Source organism: Grampus griseus (genome assembly GCF_964374135.1).
Source record: "Grampus griseus genome assembly, chromosome: 17".
NCBI lineage: Eukaryota > Metazoa > Chordata > Mammalia > Artiodactyla > Delphinidae > Grampus > Grampus griseus.
Window position 1 is genome coordinate 24,855 of NC_139011.1, and position 7,344 is coordinate 32,198.

The 7,344-nt window shown below is 53.4% G+C and overlaps 1 pseudogene across 1 annotated transcript; it reads right to left on the bottom strand.

The window, feature by feature from the left end:
- Positions 1-1,896: 1,896 nt before the first annotated feature.
- Positions 1,897-3,555, bottom strand: LOC309835685 (phosphoethanolamine/phosphocholine phosphatase-like; annotated as a pseudogene). The gene is made up of 2 exons: positions 2,823-3,555; positions 1,897-1,953 (listed from the first exon to the last, which is right to left on the bottom strand). The product of its transcript is annotated as a phosphoethanolamine/phosphocholine phosphatase-like (transcript).
- Between the last annotated feature and the right edge of the window lie 3,789 nt (positions 3,556-7,344).

Genomic DNA, 7,344 nt, shown 5'->3' on the forward strand with positions numbered 1-7,344 from the left:
GCCCCGGCGCGTGGGCCCCTGCGGCGCGGAAGACCGCTCCAGGCCGGACTCACCGACACCAAAACCGCCAGGAGGAGCGCTTGGCGGGACTCGGCAAACAACCCAATGTTTTAAATGGAAAAAGGACTTGAAAAGACCCTTCTCCAAATAAGACATACAAATGGTCAACAAGCACATGAAGAGACGTTAATCATCATGAGCCGTGATGAAATGCAAGTTAACACCACAGCGCCATACACCCCTCCACACACTAGAAGGCCTACAATCAAGAAAGCTAAAAATAACAGATGTTGGCAAAAATTTAGAGAAACTGATACAGAATTTCCCACAGGGAAAATGAATGAGTTCTGGAGGAGGATGCTGAGAATATTTGTACAACAACGTGAATGTAGTTAATGCCATGGACTGTATGCTCAAAATGATTTAAATGGCAAATGTTATGTTATGTGGGGGGGGGGGGTAACATAATTTAGCCCCTGCTTTATACCAGACCCCAGAGTCAAAGCTTCTCATCCATTTTCTCGCTTTTACTTAACCTCCTAGGATCTTCACACTCCCATTTAACAGACGAAGCTGAGCCTGAGAGGGTAAACTAAGTGACTTGCCCAAGGCTCACTCGGCCAAGTCTACACTGTTCAATGTTACTGTATTTACTGAGCACCTACTAGAGCACCTACTGAGCAATACCTCCAGCACCTGCTAGAGACATTGTGGGAGGACCAGGGTGAACGGGGGCTGAAAGCAGATTACAAAACATGGGTAGATCCTGGGGCCCTGGTCTCAGACACTGAAGTTTCTTGGAGTGGAGGGGATGGCCTGTGTCACACTTGTGGAGCCTTTTATTCCACCCCACCGCACCCCCAGAGGAGGGAAGCAGCTGGCCTGATACTGAATATTAGCTCAGCTGGGGAGGAGTCCTGGGGCTCTGGAGAAGGCATCTCCTGCCCCACTCCCCACATTGCCCCCTAGAGTCCAGTACGTGGGCACAAGCATCCCTGTGGCGGGGCAGGAGGCACATCTCATGGCACCCCTCTCCTCCCGCCCTGCAGTGGTGACACTGAACCCATACACGCGCCAGAAGGACGACGAACTCTCCTTCTCTGAGGGCACCATTATCTGCATCACCCACCGCTACTCCGATGGCTGGTGTGAGGGCATCGGCTCAGAGGGGTCTGGATTCCTCCCCGGGAACTATGTGCAGGCCAGCTGCTGACGCCTGGGATCTCTGGGATGCTGACCCAGGCACCGCCTTCAGTGAGCCTCTTGAGTCCCACTCCAAAGCCTGCTCCAGTCAAGACTGGACCAGTCCTGCACGCCTCCTGGGCTGTGAGCTGTGTCTGTTCCTTCCCCCCAGTGCAGTGGGAAGGGGTCCTGGTAAAGACAGAGGAGGCACCCAGAGGCCTGCTGGAGACAGGAAAGAACTGGAAGCCAGGGAGTTTGGTGCCCTTATCCACAGGGGACCCTTACGCCATGAAGACAGGGTCTCCAGCTGCAAGTGCCGACTTTGAATACAATCCTGACGACCTCCTGATGGTTGTCCTGCAGGGCTAGCGGCCGAGGGACTGAAAGGCAGCCCACTTGCACGGCTCCCGCTAATTGAGCCTCCTCTGCCTGCCCTAAGCAGCAGAATCTCCCATGTCCTCGGTGCTCACGGAGCCTCCACACTAGACCCCTGTGCCCCTCCGCTCTCCCATCTCCTCGGTGCTCACGGAGCCTCCACACTAGACCCCTGTGCCCCTCTGCGGAGGTGGGCTGCACCCTGCTCTTCTGCCTGCTGCCTGCTTTGTTGTGTATTCAGGCTTGGTTCCCCAAGCTGGGCACTCCTCCAAGAGTGGGGACCAGCTCCCTCACTTAAGTGGGGCTCTCTGAGAGCAGAGATCACCTCGCCCTCGTCCCTCAGACTGCAGCGTGAGAGATCTCGCTCACCTCTGCCCCTTCACCTCCTTTACAGCTCTGAAACACCAAAAGAGGGAGGTGGGCCTTGGGTTTCCACTGGCTCTGCTTTAGAGCATCATGGCTTTCTGTTCCATACGGGAGGAGGGGGACTCAGAGGGCCCCGTCAGTGGGGCGACTTTGGTTAAGTCCCTGGTTTCTTGCTGCACAGACGAGGCTGGGGTGCGAGGAGACACCGTCGGGCTCTGTGAGGTCCCTGGCTGGCCAGACCCGAGCCCCGGGACAGTGTGCTACCTCTTTCCACCAGCAGGAGGGGACCGTTCCCTCCAGCTTTTCTTCCTGTGGGGATGCGACAGGGTGGGGGCGGGGAGGGAGGCAAGGACTGTAGTGTAGGGTCACAGTAGGTAAAGCGAGGTCTAGGCCTGGGACCGTCGGCAGGGAGCGCCACCTCTCTCCGCAGGGAGTCCGGTGCGGGGGAGGTCGCGGGGGGGCATTTCGGGGCCTGGGTCCCCTGGACAGAAGACTGGAGGAGGGAGGCCATGCATCCCAAGGCAACAGTTACCCGCGACGCGGCGGGACATGTTCCTTCTCTACCCTGACAGGGAACCCCGTCCTCCCAGCTGGGAGGACAAGGTTTTTGGAAACACTGCTGCCTGCTCAGATATGCGCGCCACCCTGGTGCGGCCAGACCCCGGAATTCGCTTGCAGTGGAACTGGGGGAGGCAGCCGAGCTGGGTTAACTGCACAGATGGGGACAGCTCCCAGCTCCCTCCTCCAGTCCCCAAATGGACCACCCTGGGATTCCAGGAAATCCCGGAGGGATATACAAAAACGAAAGGGAGAGGGAGTAATAAAACTAGCTTTCTCTTTCCCGACCCCCACCGCCCCCCCCCCGCCCGGGTGCCCTCTGCAGGCCACGTCCTCAGCACCTGTTGCAGGTGTAGGCACACTTCGGTGGAGGTTTCCCAGGGCACCACCCTGGCGCGGAAGGAGCTGGACTCGGCCTTCTGCGCCTCCTGCGTAAGGCGGTGCATGCGTAGCGGTGGCGCAGGAAGGCCACGTCGCTGCCTGCCAGCAGCCCCATGGGGCAGAAGTCGTTGGCGCCGCCGCTCACGTAGAAAAGGCGCTCGAAGTGCACGCCGTCGTGGGCCCGCTCGCGCAGGTAGTCGCTGAGCACCTTGTGCTTGCACATGTTGGCGGGGTAGCGAGCGCAGCTGTGCGCGTGGAAGGGCCGCAGCGCCAGCAGCCCCCAAGGGTCGCGTCCCGACGGGTTGCTGAAGATGCGCCGGAACAGGCCGTGGTGGCCGGCGGCGCGCAGCGCACTCTCCACGCCAAAGGTGTTGGCGTCTGAGATGAGAATAACCTCAAAGCAGGCGCCCGGCTTGGCCACAAACTGCAGCAGCTCGCCCATGCCGGGCGACAGGGGGATGGCCTCGTAGATGGCGCGCAGGTCCCGCGGCCGCACGCCCTACTCGCCCAGGTACTGGAAGACGCGCTGCATGTACTCGTTGTAGAAGCCCTCGCGCTAGGTGGCACGCAGGCTCTCAGGCAGCCGCTGGCCCGCCGCGGCCCGCGCACGACAGACTCGTCGCTGTTTTCGTCCACGATAGTCTCGTCAAAGTCGAAGGTCAGGAGGAAGCGCGGCACGCCCGGCGCAGCCATCCCGCTGTCCTCTACCAGCTTTGTCCTGAGCGAGCGAATCCTTTTGTGGTCACCAAAAAGAGTCCCTCCGAGGAAAGGGGGACAGGACCTCTGAGCTTCACCTTCAGGGTGGGGAGCGGCGGCTGCAGAGGTCTGTCCTGGCTGAGTTTGGAGTGTAAAGAGTGGGGAGAGCGCCTAGCTGAGGTATTTGGGCGCAGGATGGAGCAAGGGGTGCTTACGGGAATTGGAGGGGACGCTGTGTCTTATCCATCCCCGGATTTCTGGGCTCCGGCTCTCACGAGTCCCTCCAGTCCAGAGGGTCCGTGAATGATGTGCATGTGGGCCATTCCCTCCACTTGCCCCCCATCCCCATGTTATGTATTTTTAACCACAATAAAAAAAATGAATGAAGCACTGATAATACATGTTACAACATGGATAAACATTGAAAACATTCTAAGTCAAAGAAGTCATACTGAAAAGGCCACTCATATCACAATCATCTTGTGTGCTTTAAATCCATAGCAGTTTTGAAAATGAGGGGATGGGACTTCCCTGGTGGTCCAGTGGTTAAGACTCTGCGCTCCCAATGTAGGGGGCACAGGTTCGATCCTTGGTCGGGGAACTAAAATCCCGCTTGCACAGCATGGCCAAAAAATAAAATAAAATAAAATAAACGTCATTGGCCTGGTTTTGGGTCATAGCATCGCCCTTGAACCATCAGAGCACCCATAAGGTGTACCATGGGATTGGCTAGATGTGGATCATACGCCCATCTTCAAGGTGGGTGGAACGTAGCATCAGCCCTCTGGAACTGTTTGGACTGGAAACAGGTAAGAAGTGCCCAGAGGAAAGCTGAGGTTCTGGACTTTGGCATGAGAACAGATGCTGGCTTGGGGAAAGCGGCAGGTTCAATTGCCCAGCAGCATGGTCAGCTCAGTAATTGGCCACAGAGGCTTGACGGGGACCAGACTGGCCTGAGCTGGAGGACCACAGATGCCTGCCTGTGTGGTCAGAGGTCAAGGGCTGTCCTGAGACTTGATGTCTGTTGATGCCCACTCAGATGGGACAAAGGATGCCTGCAGTCCCAGGAGGGCCCCACCAGCCCTCAGGAGGCAGCATCTGGGGGCTGGTAGGTCGCTGCACCAAGTTCTGTATAAATTCATAACATGACCATGGAGTGACCTCAGCCAGGCCTGTGCTGGACCGGGGCTGCCCAGGCCAAGTGGGGCCAGCACTACTCTTTCCAGTTCAGATGGTAGGAGGAAACCCTGTGGACTTCTGAGGCCCTAACAACTGTTGACTGAGGTTGAGTTGGATTTGAAACAGTCAGTGACCGGAGCAGACATTTCATTCTTCTGCTATCAGGTTCCAGGACGGGGGGTAGATAACCAGCGGTCCAGGTGAACCCCACACTCATGAGTGACCCAGGGCAAGTCCTGTCCATCCTAGAGGACTCAGAGGTGTGGGGTTAGGGGGGTCGTGGGCCAGTTATGCTTAACACTAACCCACTAACCCTAATGCCCAAATCTCTACTGTTAACTCCCTAACCCTAACCTCCTAATCTCTAAACCTAAACCCTAATACTCCTAACCCCTAGCCCCTATATACTCGACCTTGCCCTGTAAACGCCTAACCCTTACCCTGACCCTGACTCAGACAATCTAACCTAACCCTCTAACCCTGACCCTCTAGCCTGCATCCTTTAACTCTAATCCCTCCAAACCTCATCCTCGTTTTTTGTTGTTTTTTTGTTGCACCTGGTCTTTAGTTGCAGCAGGCAGGCTCCTTAGTCGTGGCTCGTGGGCTCCTTAGTTACAGCTTGCCAACTCCTTAGTTGTGGCATGCGGTCTCCCTAGTTGTGGCATGCAAACTCTTAGTTGTGGCATGAATGTGGGATCTAGGGCCCTGACCAGGGATTTGACCCAGGCCCCCTGCACTGGAAGCACGGAGTCCTATCCACTGCGCCACCAGGGAAGCCCTTCATCCTCTTAATGTACCCTCTAATTCTGCCCCTGAGCCTCTAACCCTGACCCTGACCCTACATTCTAACCCTGAGCCCTGAGCCTGAATTTCTATCCTTACTCCTGACCCTCTAACTCTGAACCTTACTCTACTCCTAACCCTAACCTCTGAGCCTGACCATGATCCTACACCACCCTTAACCCTAATCCGAATATAGGTCCATATTAGAACAGATTGAAAATTTGAACCCTACTCCAATCCCTTTTCCCTGTGTAATCAGAACCATAATTTTCATTTTTGGCTGAAACCTAAGCCTGTTCAATTACGCCTTTTCTAAATGAACTCTAATATACAGTAAACTGAACAAAACCTTAGTTCTTATACCCACATAACCCTACACTGTTAGTGGTTATATAGACAAACCCTTTGCCTGTAACCTAACCCTAACCTCTAATTCCTAACCCCAACTCTAACTTACATCCCAACCTCAACCCCAAACCTAACTCTAACCTCTAACCGTTAACCCACCCAACACAGCCACCCCAAACCTCAGCCAATGCCTGCTCAACTCCCAAACTGTATTCCTAACCCTAAAACAACCACATCCCCCATGAGTCCTTATCCTGGCTCCTCCAGCCACAAGCCTACCCTGATCCTCACCATGACGCTGGGCCTAATCCTCCCTTGCATCCTATCAGCCCCAGAGCAAGTTGAAGAGGTTCTCACCTTCTTCTGAGCCCTGTGCCCTCCGCCCCCGAGCCCTGTACCCACGGAGATGGCACATCCGCCTGGCTCCGCACCCCTTGCATATATCACCCAGCAGCATGGTGGTGTTTTGTTTTTTGCTAAGTTTTATTTTAATCCAAGGACTTTGCTTCATACAAAATGTCATTGTAGAAACAATAGCAGAATCCAAAGTTTGGCTGATAAATATTACTCAGGCAGCAAACTAGTCAATCACAGAATTTTTTTTAAAGCAAGTCCCAGTTGTGTTGCATGGTTGGGACTTCTCTTTTTGTTTTTGTTTTTTTTAAACACTGTTCTTAAATATAAAGTTTTGCAACAAACCCTTGATTTATATCAAATATAATTAAAAATTAACAAATGAATACATTTTATCAAAAAGTACGAAGATATACATGTCATGCACATACTTGAATATATGTATATATGTATATATTTTACATGCACACAGAACTTATTCAAACTACAGCCACTGCTTGACTGGTTCCAGATGCAGACAACTGGTTGATGCTCTTCAAATTTGGCAACTCACTATGAGATTTGGGGGGAAACGTGACAGCTGAGAAGAGACAGTACAGAAACAAAACGCAGAGTCGGGAAAACAAGACAGTATATCCCCCGCTCTCTGTAATTTTCACCAATTCCAGTGTCTAGAAGAATCCAGACAAGCCAGCATGGCTGGGTGGGTCCGGAAAAGTGGATTCTCTGCCCAACATGGCCTGGGGAAGCAGCTGTGGTTCTGCACAGAATGAATACACTCAAAATAATGTGGGCAGAGGGACCAGAGACAAAACATCTACCAAAATACACAAGCTTCTGCTCTGCAGCAGGAGCCAGGGATGACATGCACAGCCCGAGATTCCGATTTTAATTATATCTTACTTGAGTAAAATACTCTGTTATTTTAAAGTTTCAGAGTGTTGTGCCTTCAAGTAAGGAAATTCTATAAAATGGTTTGGTCACAATCATGCTCAAACCCTAGAACAGGTGGCGGTCTTGTGTGTTTTATTTCTAATATTAAACGTGTGTCTTTCGTTGCATAGCCCTATGGGTTAACGGCATCCACTCACGGGGACACACAGACACGCACACACACACATC